This window comes from Mandrillus leucophaeus, unplaced genomic scaffold, assembly GCF_000951045.1.
Source record: "Mandrillus leucophaeus isolate KB7577 unplaced genomic scaffold, Mleu.le_1.0 Scaffold376, whole genome shotgun sequence".
NCBI classification, from domain to species: domain Eukaryota; kingdom Metazoa; phylum Chordata; class Mammalia; order Primates; family Cercopithecidae; genus Mandrillus; species Mandrillus leucophaeus.
Window position 1 is genome coordinate 2,499,835 of NW_012103987.1, and position 18,687 is coordinate 2,518,521.

Consider the following 18,687-nt stretch of genomic DNA (forward strand, 5'->3'; position numbering starts at 1 on the left):
TATGTAACAAACCTGCACGTTGTACACATGTACCCTAGAACTTTAAAAAAAAAAAAATTTTCCCACATAACACCTATGTACTTTTAAAAATTGTCTCTGTAGCTGGGGTATTAGCCAAAACTTTCAGAACAATGTATTTAATATTAATGACAAATGTAGGCAACCCTGTCTGCTGATTATAATGGGAACAAACCTAATATATTACTGTTCAAAAAAAAAAAATTTTTGCCACAGCAGTGGCTCATACTGTAATGCTAACATTTTAGGAGCCAAGCAGGGAGGATAGTTTGAGCCCATGAGTTCAAGACCATCCTGGGCACCATAGGGAGACCTCATCTCTACCAAAAAAAAAAAAAAATTAGCTGGGTGTGGTGGTGCACAGCTGTGGTCTGAGCTATTTGGGAAACTGAGGCAGGAGGATCACTTGGGCCCAAGAGGTGGATGGAGGCTGTAGTGAGCCGCGATGGCTCCATTGCACTTGAGCCTGCACAACAGAGCAAGACCTTGTCTCAAAAAAATAAAATTAACGAAAAATTTATCTTCTAAGAAAATATAAGAAGAGTATATTTTTAAACATTTTTCTTTAATATCTGGCTTAAAAGTAAATCATGAATTCCCCTATTAATGTCTGCAGTCAATCTATTGTGATACCATATACAGCCTCTGGAAGACTCTATTGTACAAGACTCTATTGTACACTACAGAATGACTGTGGAAAAGGGAAATAAGAATGAAAAGACATATACACACTAGGAGACAATATCTGCAAAAGACATACTGATAAAGACCTGTTATCCAAATATTCAAAGAACTCTTAAAACTTAACAATAAGAAAACAATTAACTTGATTTAAAAATGGGCTGAAGACCTTAACGGAGAAATCACCAAAGAAGACATATGGATAAAAATAAGCATATGAAAAGGGTTCCACATAATATGTCATCAGGGAAATGCAAATTAAGACAACAATGACATACCACTACATACCTATTGAAATTTTTTTTGGTCTTTGAATCTCACACATAAAATGAGAATAGAGGAATTTATCAAGCAAGCTCATATACGTTTTAAAAAGAGAAAAGAAAAAGCAGAAAGTGTAGTTCCTAAAATTTATTTCTTAAACTTAAGAGCTTTGGAAAATCAGGTAATAGTTTTGAGGTTCCGTTAGTTGAGCACAGAAAACTAATCAATCTACCTACCCACCTATCTATTACTTTTGCTTGAGAACAGACACGGTTAAATCTTCAGTGCTCACAATGTATAACACATTCTGCGAGCAGCTGGAAAGCTTCCTACGATGAACAATGATTTCCTTTTAGAGTAACCTGGGGTAGTGGAGAGAGTGCAGGGCTTTGATTATGACAGATCTGAGTCTGAACAAGAGGTCCAGTGCTTATGAACTATGTAGTCTTAGACAAGGCTGAACTCCAGTTTCCTGCAAAATAAAAAAAGTATCAAGGGCTCGGTACTTAACCCTGAACTACTCTTGCCTAGGATGGTCTTGCCCCGATAGAGCAGGCTCACCCCTCTACTTTCTTCATGTCCTTACTTAGATGTTGCCTTCTCAATGAGGCCTTCCTGGCTTCTCTACAAATAGTGTGTGTGTGCGTGTGTGTGTGTACGCACATACACACACACACACACACACACGCGCCCACTTAGACTTATACTCCCCATTCACTTCTCTGCTGTATTTTTTGCCATAGCCTCTGATCCAAGAGGTTATCAGTGATAATGCTGATTACCACTTAGTATACATGTATTTTCCTTATTAATCTAGTTTGTCATCTTTCTCCCACTAGACTATTAGCTGCATAATACACGTGTTGGTTGTTCTTTTTTTCCTACTTACCAATTTTGCTCACTGCCTAAAGTGTCTAAAGGAGGGCCTAGAAAATGAAAGTGTCACTAAAAATCCACAGAATGAAGTAAGATAATGAAGGTCCCTGCAAGATTCCAGGGCTTCATTCAAGATCATGTAAATAAAGACCTTAGGATATAAAAGGCACTTACTTAATATTATCTTTAGAGAAGAGACTATATGAAACCATTAATAGAATTTTCTTTTAATAATGAGAATAACAGTGTCAGAGATGACACAAGACAGTTGATTAAGTAACAAAAACATGAAAGAAGAAATAATTTCTATAAATCCATGGTAGTGAAATAATATCATTCTGGGTTATTCTATATGATGAGACTAAGAAATTTACACTTTACAGGAAACAAAGTTGAAGAGAGGAGTGAGTGTGAAAGCAGATTAAGGATTACAAGTGGATGTTATTTAGGTGTCCTTCGCCCCTGGTTAGCTACCCCTAACTGGGCCCAATAACTGAAACAGATGACAAAGTCAGTTTTATTTTTCTTGATTTATTCACTTTAATAGGGGGAAAAGGAATAGAATGTGAAAATGCTGGGACAACAATAATGCCGTCAAATATTTTTCTTGACAACTGCTTTTCTGACTGTATGGAAGTCTATAAGTGAGTATATTAATAATTAACATTTTCCCAGCAAACATTCTAGAAGAAAAAGATTCCATAAATAACCTATTAATTACCTAATTTTTGTTTCAATTATGGTTTCTTTCCCAAAATAGTACAGGAAGAAATAAATATAGGAAGCTAATATAAAAATATCCAACACATTTTTAAATGTGATATAAAAAAATTATCAAGTGATCCAAAATTTTAAAATCCAGTATAAAAAAGAGAAAAAGACTTATCCACACCAAGAAGGCTTTCTTCATTTTAATAATTTCCTAATAAACCTTTTAAAATTAGTAAACTTTCCTTATCAACTTAAATTTATTCAATTTATTAAAAATATCATTGATATAATATTCAGAAATGTACTCATTACATTGAAAATACAAACAACTGTTAAAAGAAAAAGAAAACTCTGGGAGAATTTATACGTTCTAAAATTTGAACAAAAAATAACAAAGAGTGGATGATTTGGATTAAGTAATTTTAAAGTCTGAAAATATTTATAACATGAGATGCAAACTATTTTCCTCCTTAGAAACTATTTCCAATATAAAATAAACATTATAATTATTAAAAAATGATTTTTAATGGCTAAATGTGGAGATGTGTCAAGCTTACACATTTTACAAAATTAAAACTTCCAAACACAGCTATTTAACAATCATAATAAATACAGCTTTCTAAGTCCTCCAAATATTAATTTAAAAATTTCTAATCATAATGTAGTCTTATGTTAGCATGCGGCTGATAAGTGATGCTATGAATCCAGTTGGCATGTTTACCGTGTTACGTTGCTAGTTCCTCTCATGGCAGAGATTTAAAACACACTACTAACTTTCAAAAACCTCAAAACACATAACTGTACCAGGCAACCATTATCGCTACTCTGATCATTAAAACTTGAGCATTCTACCAATTTAAATCAACATTTATTCCATTTAATATTTTCTTAATACCATAATACATGCTAAAAATTATTCATCAGATTAAGTCACACAAAATATATTGCTGGTTCTAGCAAATTATGTTCTAATGTGGCAATGCAGATGGAGGGCTTGGTCAGAAAGGACTACTTGCATTATATCAGTAACACGAGAAGCAGAGCCCCCTCTGCAGAATTAATATAACATGGGATTCTGAAGAAAAAAATTAAAGTTCAAAACAGCATGTGATTCATTTAGGTTGTGAGTGGCACACATATGTGTTACATATTTCTATCAGATGGCAATGCTTCTCCCTAGATATACCCCTATTTAGTGCTGAAGAATTACAGAATCAGCTGAATTTTCAAATTCTGCAGATCTGCACACTGCACATTTAAGCCATAACATTAAAAATATCTTCCTGAGACTGGTTTCTTTTTTTGAAATCACTAACATATTCTACTAATTACAACTATTTTCCCTTACAAATAATATTGCACTCATTCAGAATCAAATGAAATAACATCGAGTGAAAGGACTAAGGTACTACAGAGTCTCTTTCAGGGTATCATTAAATGGACCCATGGCAGATATCATGTAACAAATAATATTTTCTTATTATTTGTTATTTATCAGTTATAGAGCATTACTTAGGAATCAAATCCTACTTAGAAGGGTAAAATATATATAGTATATATAGTAAAATATTAGAAAATTAATCTATAATATATATAGTAAAATGCAAGACAATAAATCAATGGACAAAAATAAATCTCATTTCCATAAATAATATCTCTAAGACATCAACATCTCAGCCAACTTAGACAGCATATTACAAGGGGTTATTCTCCACCTCTCTCTTAACCTAATCTGACTGTGTATAGCAGACATTTAAATTAAAAGAGGAGGCTGAGCTGTACCTAACTTTTTAATAATTTTTTGAGTTCTGTCGTAAATGTGTTTCCACCTCATCCATTAGAAGCACATACTAAAAACCAAACAACAAAAGAGGTCTATTTTTGCAGAATGATATACTAGATACTTTAAACTGGTCTCTCTTAATGAAAATAATTGAAAGATAATAAAGTATAAAATCTCTGTAAATGCACCAATGAGGTGACAATAAAGTATGAAATTCAGAGAAGCCAAAACAAAGGAAGAGTGAGAATGCTGGGAGGTAGAAAAGCACCAAGGCCACAACCCTAGTCATACTGAACTTCCATTATAATGATTGCACAGAACAAGAGAGAGAAAAGATAAAACCAGTACCACTCAAGCTGGTGAGTTTAACAGACCCCTGCGTAAAACTGGAACTTCACAAAACTATACCCTCAGATATAGGAAAATTAGAAATAAACTTGCTACACCAAAAGAGGAACTGCTTTTTTAACCATAGCACCTTCACGGGGTGGAAAATCTCCCTTGAGAATTCACAACCAACAACTAGTATTTATGTTGTTTTGTGGTCTAAATTTATGCTATATGCCTCAAAAAACCTCAGGCAGAGAATATAATGTAAAGAGTGTCCAGATTGATAGTAGCTATAGGCACCTGGCAGAAGCAAATACAAATACTCTCTGGAAAAATCTACCTTCAATCTAGGCCTCGAACAACTCACACAGATAAAACTTCCAAGGAATATGAGTCCATAGTCAATAAATCATAGAAATACAAGGAAATAAGAGACCAGGAGTGACAGCCAACAGAAACAGGCAAATGAATCAGATTTGGCAACATTTCAAATACTAGAATTATGAGCATAAAATAAGTATATTTAATATATTTCAATAAATAAGAGAAATGTAAAAGGGAGTAAAATTTTATCTGGAAAAACTAGCATGTTTACTTGAAAAGGGACCAAAAATGGTATTTAAAAATTAAAAGATAAAAAACTCATGTTAATTCATTCAACATATGGTTATTAAGCACCTGTGTACTAAGTATTACACCTTGGTCTAGGCTCTGGGGATAAAACAGTAGGATAAAAATAAAATAAAATAAAATTTAAAAATATAAAAATCCCCATCATCAAGGACAGCTTAAACAGCAGATTAGAAATAGCTGAAGAAAGAACTGGTGAACCAAATGACAAATCCAAAGAAACTGTCCAGAATTGTAACATAAAGATGGTGATATCAAAAATATGAAAGAAGGATGTGGAAGATGAGTGAGACAGTCCAACATGTCTTCTTCAATTTCCAGAAAGAAATACTAAAGAAAATGGGGAAGAGGCATTATTCTAAGGAATAATGATAAAATATTCCTAATAGCAATCTTTAGGCCCAAAAAACCCAAAGATTCTCAGGGAGGAAGGGAGAGACAGACGGGGAAGGAGGGAGGGAAGGAAGGAAGGAAGGAAGGAAGGAAGGAAGGAAGGAAGGAAGGAAGGAAGGAGAGAGGAAGGGAAAAAAGGGAGGGAGGGAAAAAGGGAGGGAGGGAGAAAGGAAGTTAGAAGGGAAGAAAAGGAGGGAAGGAAAAGTTGGGGGAGAAAGAGTTTCCCCACTTAGATATAAGCAATTCACAGACTCCTAAAAACAAAGCAAAATCTTTAAAGCAGCCAGAAAGAAAGAAGAGATGATCTATTCAAACTAAACTCTGAACATCAAACAGGATTTACATAGGCAAAGAAAAAAAAAGAAAAGAAAGAAAGAAAGAAGTGAGTTTTCCAGATAGCAGCTTGAGCAAAAGCACAACAGGAAGGCGAACAGAAAGTCTGGATAGAGCCTAAAGTTTGCACTGAGTAAAAGCAGGGATACGGTTGGAAATACACAATGGGACAGATCATGGAGGACCTCACATGCCAAGCTAAAGAGTCTGGCCTTTATCACTCTGAAGTGAGTGAAGAGTAAAGTAAAGGCTTTTAAGAAGGGAATAGAACTATAAATGTGGCATCAGAAAAACTAACCAATCAGCTAGACCAGATGCAGAGATACCAAGGGAAAGGCTATTAAAATAGACGACCCTGTGGTAAGAAGGACCTCACTAGAGTGGTGATAGAGTAGTGAAAAGGGACAAAAAGAAACAGAGAAAAAGGACATTATATATATAAAGGGGAAAAAAGGGGGGAAAAAATCAGTGAGGCTTAGTGATCCATTCAACATGGGTCACAATGAGTCTAAGGTGCTCAAGGTAATCAGTCCAACTTCTCTCTCTTCAACCTTCACGAGCAGTATATTACAGTTTTCCCCTGAATGGACTGAAAACTTCTTTTTATATGCTATAGTCCAGCAATTTATTATTGTTTTAAAATTCTACTTTAACAAACTACTTAAGAAATGAAGTTATCTCAGTTTTTACCACTGAAATGTGGCACTTGATAAAGCTTAATTTCTATAAAACACAATTTTGATGGAGGAAATCTTACCTTTTCTCTGAATTATTTAATGAGAGTTGGTGAATATAAAAATTCACCAACTTATACGCAGTACAAGAAGTAAATAGCCCACAAGAACATAGGTCATACATTTTAGACCTGATCTAAAATAGTCTTTCCTACCCAAAAACACTCTGTTGCCCTATTTTCTTTCTAGCATCATATTTGAAATACTGTTTACCTCCCTCTTTATTACTTGTCTCCCTGAAGACCCTGCCCAACCCCTTTTGGACTGTAAGTTCCATGAGAGAAATGATCTCGTTTGTTTGCCTTGCCCATTCTTGTGGTCTAGTACCTAGGAAAGTGCCAGGCATAAGGTAGAGACATTCACTAGATAAATGACTAACAGAATAAATGGCTATACCCAGGGCTGCAGCACTGCACAATTCCAGGGGTGTCATTCATTCACATCTTGTTGAATGTCACCCCAACAGTTGTAGCCATATACACAATTCGTATACCAACAGCTCAGGCCCTATTTGACACCAATGTGTCCTGTTATGTTTGCAAGTTGGTCATAATTTACCCCTTTCCTGATGAAGAAAGCAAGAATTTTCTCTCCAGTTTTCACCTCAAGACTAAGCTCATTCTCTGAATAACTAAATATATATTAACATTAAGATCTTCATACATTGATACCCCTGCACCAACTGTCCAGTAAATAAAGCGAAGATTTTTAACTGTGGTTAAGGATTCTGGGCACCAATTGTAAATTAGCCATTGCAAACTCTTTAGTTAGTTCCTCATTCTTTGCTGGTTAAAAATATCTTTGGAGAAAATTCTCTAGTCCGAACTGAGCTGTGGAACGAAAACACTAAAATTTTTTATTTGGGAGTAGCTGGTTCTGTGATTTACCAATATAAATCTTCAATTTAAGAGAGTCCACCTGGCCGGGCGTGGTGGCTCATGGCCGGGTGCGGTGGCTCAAACCTGTAATCCCAGCACTTTGGGAGGCCGAGACGGGCAGATCACAAGGTCAGGAGATCGAGACCATCCTGGCTAACATGGTGAAACCCCGTCTCTACTAAAAAATACAAAAAAAACTAGCCGGGCGTGGTGGCGGGCACCTGTAGTCCCAGCTACTCGGGAGGCTGAGGCAGGAGAATGGCGTAAACCTGGGAGGCGGAGCTTGCAGTGAGCCGAGATCCAACCACTGCACTCCAGCCTGGGTGACAGAGCTAGACTCCGTCTCAAAGAAAAAAAAAAAAAAGAGAGAGCCCACCGAAAATGTTTTAAATGAGTCTAGAAATAGATAATGAAGATTTCACAGACTGTCTGGCTGAATTTCATACACCACATCACTCTGATGGAAAGAGCATCTTCCTACTGGGTAATACACATCAACGAGAATATAGAAACCAGTCTCCTGTGGGCCTTTAACAGGTTATACCTTCCACTACTCACTGCTCTGATCACTAAAAGGTTACTTTCTACCACCAATACTTGTAAGGCTATCACTCTTTCATCTCTCCTAACCCTAACATTTCTGAGGAGTCTCTATGGAAACCACTATCATAAAAGCAGGCTAATCTATGGGAAGTCCAACCGGAGGACCTATGGTAAATATTAAACCCCAGAAGGACTGTGTCACTGCAGGAGAATTACAAGCATAATGGAAACTTGGAAGTAATGCTGTCTGGACGTCCATTTTCCATCTCTTTTCATCCACCCGTAGGATCTACAATGCCCCAGTGATTTTCACAGACTTTACTCCCTTAAGCAGCAGTCCTTTCTTTCAGCAAAAATTTGTGGAAGTTCAATACATAAAACATAAAAGGCAGAGCTGCTGGTTGATGGGACAATAAGGAGGTCCTCCTTATTGTCAATAAGGACAATTATTGACAATAAGGAGGCTTTGTCCCCCTCCCTCACCCCTTACCTACCCACATGACACTATGGAATCCCAAGGGAAATAAGGAACCATGTCTGAAAAGTAACGGTTTGGTGAGGATGATAGTGATTTAATTAATATAGTCTTTAAGAGAACAATAAGTAATAATAAGTCATAGTCCTAGCTTCATAGGAGCCTTTTCTGAGTAGAGTGCTTCTGTTACATGTTTACCCATTTCAGTTGTAATCAACTTCTCAGTTTGGTAACTTTAATGCCCAGGAGCACAGAACTCTTTGGTTTCAGGAAAAGTCACATTAATACTACATTATGCATCTCTCTCTAACCTCATTCATGACACCTGGGGTTTCCTCAGGTAAGTGTAGCTGCTGACCCAGGGTTTGGCCCATGTGAAATATTTAGGAGTAGAAAAAAGGTTTAGTGAAGTAGTAAAGTCAACTAGGAGAGCCAAATCACCTGCAAATCAGGATTTGAGAAGTTTCATCTAAGTATGAAAACACTGAAGTTACTTGTCACAGATGAGCCACCTCAGAGAAAGAAAAATAGATATTCAAAGTTTCCCAGTCAAAAGAGAATTTTTCCATGCTACAGTCACGCACAGCATTTGTATTGGGAAACTTCAAGTCAGGTTCATTTCATGATGTGACAGGGGAAGTGATCGAAACTAGATTTTCTCATCATATCTGAAAGTATCATTAGGATATCATTATGAAAACTAGTGGCAATGATGTTCTTGTTTTTTAGAGAGGTTTTAAGCTAAATTGAATGAGGATTAGGTTTACTAATAGAATGGATTCACTGATGCTATTACCCAAAGGGAATACTTATAGCCACTAAAAGTATGTTGGAAAAGAACATTTAAGCACATAGGAAAAATGTTGCAATTATATTAAGTAAAAATGGATATAGAACACTAAGATTTTAAGTTTGCATTTTTAAAAAGACATACATATTCATAGGAATAAAAGCTGGAAGCATCTTTACCAAAATATTATCAATGGCTGTATCTGAGTGCTAATCTTTATTTTGTTGTTTAAACTTTTCAATATTTAACAAATTTTCTTTTTTTTCCTTTTTGTACATACTTAAACTAATGTTTTTTATATTTTTCTTCTTTTCTACTTTTATCTTAGGTTCAGGAGATACATGTGCAGGTTTGTTACATGGGTAGGTTGTGTGTTACTGAGGTTTGGTGTACAAAGGATCCCATCACCAAGGTGGTAAGCACAGTGCCCAACAGTTAGTCTTCCAATCCATGCCTCCCCGACCCTCTCTCTCAAGCATTCCCTACTATCGTTCCGGTCTTTATGTATTCAATGTTTAGCTCCCACATATAAGTGAGAACATGTGCTTTTTGGTTTTCTGTTCCTGCATTAGTTCACTTTAGAATAATGGTCTCCAGGTGCTTCCATGTTACTGCAAAGGACATGATTTCATTCTTTTTTATGGCTGTGAATATTCATCAAATTTTCTATGTAGAATCAGGAAAAGATACTTAAAAGCAGAAAGAAATTTTATTTACTGAAAAGAAATGGTGTACCTAAAATTCTGAGATTCATATATAAATGCCAGAGCTGTCCTTAACTGTGTGATTGTGTGGCAAAATTCCAGTCCCAACTTGCTTTGGAAGAAACAGCTGCTCATGCAACTGCTAAGGTGAGTCGACCCTAATTGCTGCTAACAGCGTGGTAAGCACTGGGTGAGAAATAGCATGCAGCCCAAGCAGACACATCCAGTTCTCAAGAGTGGCTCAGTCCATCATTCACCAGAATTGCCACTGTCCTGACAAAACCTCGTTGACGAACAACACCAACCCCATCTAGAAGCTTTTGCTTCTGTGAGGATGAGGCTTATTTAGCTGTTTAGGACTGCCTTTGTATGAATGCTAAACATAAGAAAATTCTTAGACATGTTTATGATCTAAATGTCACCACTGTGTATAATCAGCAAGGTAATGTAATTGTTAGAAACATTGCTGGTGAAAAACAGATCTAGGTTCAATTCTGGCCCTGCTATTTTCTAATCACATGAGCTTGGGCAAGTTTCATAATCTTATAAACCTCAGTGTATTCATCTTTCAGTGAGGTTGACCACATCTATCTCTCAGGATTTTTAGGATCATTTAAAATATTTTTCAGTATGTACATCCACTAATTTAATGAGAACATTCTAGAAGCCTAAATATATAGAAATTTCAAATTATTTAGCCCCTTATTGAAAAAAATCAGATACCATATATTCTTAAACTTAAAACTTATATCCTTCTATATAAGGCAACTTCCCAGCTGTACACATTGAAAGTGGTCACTGAGCCAAAACTAAGTACTTGAATAGATGTTCTATATTTTAAAGAATTCAGGTTCTAAAACAACTTTGTGAACTACGGGAGAATATTTCTGGCAAAATCTTATCATTCTTCTGTGTCATCTTCAATAACTCTGTACTAGTAGGACTATATTAGAAATATAAAAGTCCACTCCTGTCTCCCATGCTAGACTCATAATCAACTCAGAAAACATAGAATCAGTAAAGACATCAGAGCCTATGTGAGAAAGAGGGCATATTTTAATAACGTCTCATACCAATAATATATTCTCAGTGATATTATAAAAATAATAAAAGTTGGAAATGTTTAATTTTAATGATTCAAATTAAGTGTTATAATTATAAACCAAATAAAATGCCATGAAATGGGGGGAAAGTAGCAAAAGCTGAAAAAAGAAGATTAAAATTCCACAAGAATAAGAATTTTTTTTTTTTTAGATGGAGTTTCACTCTTGTTGCCCAGGCTGGAGTACAGTGGCAAGATCTCAGCTCACTGCAACCTCCGCCTCCCATGTTCAAGTGATTCTCCTGCCTCAGCCTCCTGAGTAGCTGGGACTACAGGCACCCACCACCATGCCCAGCTAATTTTTGTATTTTTAGTAGAGAGGTGGTTTCACCATGTTGGCCAGACTGGTCTCAAACTCTTGACCTCAGGTGATCAGCCCGCCTTGGCCTCCCAAAGTGCTGGGATTACAGGTGTGAGCCACCATGCCCAGCTGAATAAGAATATTTTTAAAACTCTGCTTCAAAAAGGGAATACAGTAGGGCATACTATTTCTATGGTACCATTAAGACAGACTCAGTGCTGAATTCCATTCTTGCCACTTACTCTCTGGGAATAGCAGGCCAGTTGTTTAACCACTTGGAACCTTATTTCCTCATCTGCAAAATGGGACTTGCTTAATGCTTTCATGATGGTGTGACAGACACGTAAAATACTCAGCACAAGGTACATTTGTAGTGTTCTTCACTGGTAGAAAAAAAAAAAAAGACTACAAAAATCCTAAAGGATCAAGGTGACATATGACAATAACATAGGCTGTGCCTTACCAAGAGAGCCAGTGCATCCAAAGCCAGACATCCACCAAAGGTCACAGGATATGAAATAATGGATATGAAATAATGGGTGTACCTGATCTTGATGATACATTGTTGAGGAGATAAAAATTAAACGCTAAAAACCAAGAAAATGGGGTAAATATTTAACGGGGGTCAAGAAACAAGCAGGTCAAAGTAAATGACTAAGAGGGAACCAATCAATCTGATACAACCATATCCAATCAGAAATGACCTTGATGATGCTCAGGGAAAAGTAAAGCCAGTAACAGCTGGTTTATGAGACACATTTGCTGAGCTTTGACATTGACTGCTCTACTACCAGGGAAGAAGGCAATGAGGCCTTTAATTAGAAATTTGCTATCACTTTCATGTGACAAGAGTCTAATGTCCTTGAGGCATTGGGAAGGACACTCAAGGGTCTGAATCAGAGTTCATCAAAGAGTGACGAGTGATATCCCACCACACAGACAAGGTTACAGAAAGACACCAGGTATTTCAGGCCTGAGAGTTCTGTCCTATGAACAGTGGGATTCAAGAGAAGAGCTCATTCCCAGAGAATGACTCCATTTGACTGAGTAGAGCAGAGTGGGCCACATCAGCTTCAATCAGAGTTCTCTGTTAATACATACCTCCAACGGCTGCTGTTTTGCATTTATCGACAGGTTCCTCTAAAAGTAGTCTCAGGTATACTTGCTGAGGCAGGGTCTCGTCTTCTATTTCATGTTTCCAAACCATACACTTTTGGGCATCCCAAAGAACTCAGTGGTGTGCCTGGAACAAAGAAGCAGTTTCAGCTTAACAACTTCAAAACAGAATCACAAAATTCTAAAGCTGAGAGAGACTGTGTAAATTCAGTGCAGTTCACTATAAATAAAAGGATTAAAGTACTTATAAACTTGGAAACAAAGAATTCATAATGAACCTTCCCTACCTCCTCCCATTTTTTCTTTCTTTTCTAGCTTTTTAATTGTTGTATTTTTTACAGTAGTATAATATATACATATAACATAAAGCTTACTCCATCTTTTCTAATTAAAAGTTTTTAGCCCTATGACTATAAAAGGTGTTTCTCCTTTTATATAATTATCTACTATTTTTAGTTGCCAACGAATAATTGATTATCATAAATTAAGTATAAGTTTGAAGTTTCAGCTTCAAACTGAAAACAAGGGTAACTACTGAGTTATCGTCTTTACAAGTTGACTTATAAAAATGTTATGATCTCTCTGGGGCCAAAACATTACCCTGATAAGTAACAGCTTTTATAGTTATATATGTGTACATGGTACACATTTCCTGGCAGCATAATCAGGAAGCTAGAGACAATGTCTTGTATTAAAGAACAAAGAGGGCTATTCATTTAGTGCCTCATTCGTAGTAATTTGTACTTATGTGTGGAAGAATATGGAATCTAATGGTAGCTAGAAAGGCAGTATATTTTGTTCGATCGTATTTAATTTAATCAGTAACATTTTCTTTTTTTTTTTTTTTCCCGTGATAATCTGTAAGAATTAGGCTCTCAACCCTTTTCAGGATCATATACGCCCTACAGTATTGAGTATCTATGAAAACTAAGCCTGTTCCATCCCTCTCCACTTAAATTTCAGGACAATCGTTAACTCCTTAAAGCTATCCCTGGACCCCAGGATAAAAATCACAGGTGCTCTCCAGCTGTCAAGCTGGGGAGCTGATACCTTGAGCCAACTAACAGACTTAATTCTATAAACCATTCTTATAGACAAAAACAATCCACTACTCTCAACAGTCCTAAGGACTTAGTTAGGACCAGGCATCCCTCCGCACCCTCCCATCTTTTAATCATTATTTATTCTATCGGTAAGAAATGGTGCTACATCTGTAAATAATCAAACATAGGCACAAAGAAAGCAGTTATCAACTAAAACAGCAATAAAATAAAACAAACAAACAAAAACTAGGACTCTTTTGCCATTACATTAGCTTAAAAGTATTCAATTAAAGTTTCAGGCCAGGCGTGGTGGCTCATGCCTATAATTCCAGCACTAACCTAGGCAACAAAACGCTTAGAAAATGATGGAGCTTCTGGTTCCTCAGAAGGGGAGCGGGGAAGACTGAAAAGATGGGGGTGGTGAAGTGTGTATAAAAAAAAAAAGACCCTTACCCCGCACCATAAATTAAAGTTAACTCAAGATGGAGTAAACACCTAAAATTAAGACCTGAAACTATAAAATTCCTAGCAAAAAAAAAAAAAAAAAGATAGAGGAAACGCTTCATGACATTGGAGTTGGCAATGATTTTTTGGATATGACATCAAAAACACAGGTTAAAAAAAACCACACAAAATAAGCAAATGGGACTACATCAAACTTAAAAACTAAAGGAAGCAATCAACCAAGTGAAAGGACAACCCACAGAAAATATTTGTAAACCATATATCTGACAAAGTGTTAATATCCAGAATATATAAAGAATGCCCACAATTCAACAACAAAAAGCTAAATAATAATTAAAAATTGGCAAAGGATTTGAATGGACATTTCTCCAAAGAAGATATACAAATGGTCAATAAGCACATGAAAAGATGCTTAACATTCCTAATCATCAGGAAAATGCAAATCAAAACCACAATGAGATATCATCTCACACCCATTAGAATGACCACTATCAAAAACAAAAATAGAAAGTAGCAAGTGTTGACAAAGATGTGGAGAAGTTGACTGGAATGTCTGTACAGTGTTGGCAGAAATGTCAAATGGCACATTTCTGCCAGTTATGGCAGTTCCTCAAAACATATGATCCAGTAAGCTCACTTTTGGTATGCATCTGAAAGAATTGAAAGCAGGGTCTTGAAGAGATATCTGCACACCCCTGTTTACTTAAGCACTACTCACAATAGTTAAGAGGTGGATGCAACCTACACATCCAATGGCAGATGAATAAAGAAAACATGGTATATACATACAATGAAATATTATTCAACCTTAAAAAGAAGGAAATCCTCTTATGTGCTCCAACATGGATGAACCCTGAGGACATTATGCAAAGTAAAACAAGCCAGTCACAAAAAGACAAATATTACATGATTCTACTTATAGGAGATATCTAAAGTAGCCAAATTTACAGAAACAGAAGGTGGTTCGTAGTTGCCAGAGGCTGGGCAGTCGGGCTAAAGGGGTGTTGCAGTTCAGTGGGTATAGAGTTTCAGTTTTGCAACATAAAAAGTTCTAGAGAGCTTTTGTACAACAATGTGTACATAGTTAACACTACTGTACACTTAAAAATGAATATATTTTATGTTATGTGTTTTTTACCACAATAAAAACAAATGAGAGATTATCCTGGATTATCTGAATGGGCCTAATATAATCACCAGGGTCCTTAAAAGTGGAAGTGGTAGACAGAAATGGAAGTCAGAGTAATGCAATATGAGGCCATTTGACCATTGTTGACTTTAAAGATGGAAAGGGGCCAGGAGCCAAGAAATGCAGCCAGCAGCTAGAAGCTAAAAAATAAAAACAAGGAAAGGGACTCTTCCCTAGAGCCTGTGGAAAAGAGTGCAGCCTGTGGACACCTGTTTTGTTTTGCTACAGGGTCTCACTCTGTCACCCAGGCTGGAGTGCAGTGGCATGATCCCTGCTCACTGCAACCTCTGCCTCCAGGGTTCAAGCGATTCTCATGCCTCAGCCTCCTGAGTAGCTGAGACTACAGGCATTCACCACTACACCCGACTAATTTTTGTATTTTTTGGTAGAGACAGGGTTTCACCATGTTGGCCAGGCTGGTCTTGAACTCCTGACCTCAAGTGATCCACCAGATTGGCCTCCCAAAGTGCTGGGTTTACAGGCATGAGCCACTGCGCCTGGCCCGTTGATTTTAGCCCAGTGAGACCTGCCATCAGACTTCTGACGCACAGAACTGTAAGATGATAAATTTGTGTGGAGCAAAGAAGGGGAGGAGGGAGGGAAGAAGGGAGAGAGGGAGGGACTTAGAACCCCAGATCCTCTCCCTCACCTGGTAGAGCCAAACAAACCATTCCTACATCCTTACATCCCTGTAAGAAGGGGCAGTTTACCCTCTGGAGAAAATGATACAGCAGGACTTCAAACCTAGACTCCAGATAAGGCTGAAACAAAAGCACTGGATCTAAGCATTCTCAGGCTTGGATGGTGAGACCTCTGGCTCCCTTCCTCCTCACTCCTCTGTGGTGCCCCAAATCCTCACAGGTAGGCTTACACCCTACAAAAAAAGTAAACAAAGAATTCCTTTTTGGATAAACTGAAGGGTCCAAGGAAAAAAGTCTACAGATTTTGATACATGATAATTACCCACTGAAATGGCTAGTAAAGCCTCTGCTCAAAGACCTTAGAGTGAAGCCAATCAGGTAACAAATTTGCAGTCCATTTTTTATTATCTTACTCTTAAGTAAGAACAGACAACTAAATTCCCAGCACTCATTTGGGAAGAGCCTTTAACATTAAAATCAGTGATCAAAATAAGAAGATAAAGGGAACACACAGGAAAATGTGCAAAGAACGGGAAAAAACAGCAAAATAGTCCAATTCATATTCTCAAAAAAATGAGAAAATATTGCATCTATGAAACAAAAACAGGATTCTAATTTTTAAAACAAAATATTCATAGACCCTAAAAAATTAAATTCAAAATTACAAACCTGATAGCAGAAATTAAACATTCAACAGGTACTAAGGAAACCTCTCAGAAAGTAGAAGAAAAACACAGAAGGATGGAAAATAGTTAAGAGTAAGACTTAAGAAAATTAGAGGATCAAACTAGTAGGTGCAAATACCCAACTAACAGACTAAGAGAAAAGAGAGAATGGGGGGGAATTATCAAAGAAATAGTACAAGAAAATTTACAAATTGACAGACATCAGTTTCTAAGCTGAGAGAACCATGAACATCAAAAACAACGAGAAGTGTCCCAATATTGCAGAATTCTGGAGATAAAGAAAAGTAATGAAACATTTTCCAGAGACAAAAAAACAGTTCACAACCAACCAACTGGGAGGCAGAATGGCTTGAGACATCTCAACTTACACCACAGAGCTCAGCCACAAAAAAATATAGTCATAATAAAGTAGACATTAATACTTATGTAAATATAGACTGCATCAAGAAAATAAAGAGAAAGGAAAAGTAAGTATGTAGTAAGGGTAAAGGGTGGTCAATATGTAGGTATGTAGTAAGGGTAAAGGGTGCAGTAACAATGACTGCATCAAGAAAATAAAGAGACAGGAAAAGTAGGTATGTAGTAAGGGTAAATGATGGTCTATGAGAGAGAACTCCTCAGCAGGAAATCAATGTATAAGTCTAAGATTTTAAAAGGAATCAATAAATGGCACTTAGAGCATACGATGTGTTGTTTAGAAATAGGTAGATGAATACTGGAAAATACAACTAAAAGGATTGAAAAGGGCTATCTTTAGGCAAAGAGGCAATAAGAGTACAAAAAGAACAAAGAATGGCTATTAGAGTACTATTTGAATTCTTAAACACTATACATGCAATTACCTCTAAATAAATAAAATAAATGAAAGGAAAGAAGGAAGGAAGGAAAGGAGGGAAAGAGGGAGAAAGACTTAAGAAAACAATTCTACAAATTGTTACACAGTAGAGATCTTCAATGTTCATCTACACAGAAAGAATGGAAACAGCAACTGTCCTAAGATTATGCAAATGATTACTTGTGGCTTGGGATAAAATTTCCAAATATAGTGCCATACATAGATTCCAAACGTGCTGTACTGCAAACACCTAAAATGATAACAGGCTGTAGAAAATAATATTGAATGCTTCAAAAATATGACTCAAATAATGAAGACACTGATGTCAGGTATGTATGTAAAGAGTTGGAAGAAAATTATTCTGGGGTAGGAAAAAAGCATTAGTTATAAATACTCCATTTTGCATAAATACATACTTGCACAAAATATGTACATAACTAAATTAATTAAATGGTAATATGTATTTGACTATTTCATCTATATCCCCAAAATATTCCTTATATATTCCAATTGCCCACAAAAATTGTTTGTTTAGATCCTTTCATTGGGAGAACACAGAAAATATAAATTAGCATAAAAGGTAAATAATTTAAAAATCCATTTACCTCAATCATGCTGTTAATTTTCTTCATCAGTCTTCCTTCCAATCTAGAAGAAAGTAATATGTAAATTAAAGTGCATTCTTCATGCAATGAGCTGCTTATAAGAAAAAAAGCCTAAAATCCAAGTTAACTATTATTCACTTCTTGTTATGTATCCGTAGGAAAAAGGAAAAGCATTATTTCACCAATTCCCAACTAATTTCTGGCTGTCATGGTATTCAGAGTAAGCTTCTATTAGACAATGCCAAGCAGAAGTAAGCATGCAAATCCAATGGCAATAAAAAAAATCGCACACCAAATGCATCTGATGGTATAACAGGAGTTTTAAAACCATGTACCTTTATAAATTATCTCCTCTCCATTTAGGTAAATAACTGCTAACTGACTATATAAAAAAGATAAAGAAGCAAGAAAGTGTATTTTTCAAACTGTAATAATTACAACCCTGGGGTAAATTTTCATTTTTACCAAAATGCAATCAATAGCAAGTTAAGTGGAACAACCACAGACCACATACATAAGGGTATGATCAAACAGCTTATAAATAACTCTAACCCACATCAC

The 18,687-nt window shown here is 36.3% G+C and overlaps 1 protein-coding gene across 1 annotated transcript in view; it reads right to left on the reverse strand.

The window, feature by feature from the left end:
- SGMS1 (sphingomyelin synthase 1) overlaps positions 1 to 18,152 on the reverse strand; it is a 159,479-nt gene extending 141,327 nt beyond the window's left edge. Inside the window, exons 1-2 of the mRNA XM_011990285.1 lie at positions 18,127 to 18,152; positions 12,648 to 12,789 (exon numbers count right to left, since the gene is read on the reverse strand). The gene's annotated coding sequence lies outside the window, so the exon portion shown is untranslated. The remainder of the gene's footprint in view (positions 1 to 12,647; positions 12,790 to 18,126) is intronic.
- Positions 18,153 to 18,687: the final 535 nt, after the last annotated feature.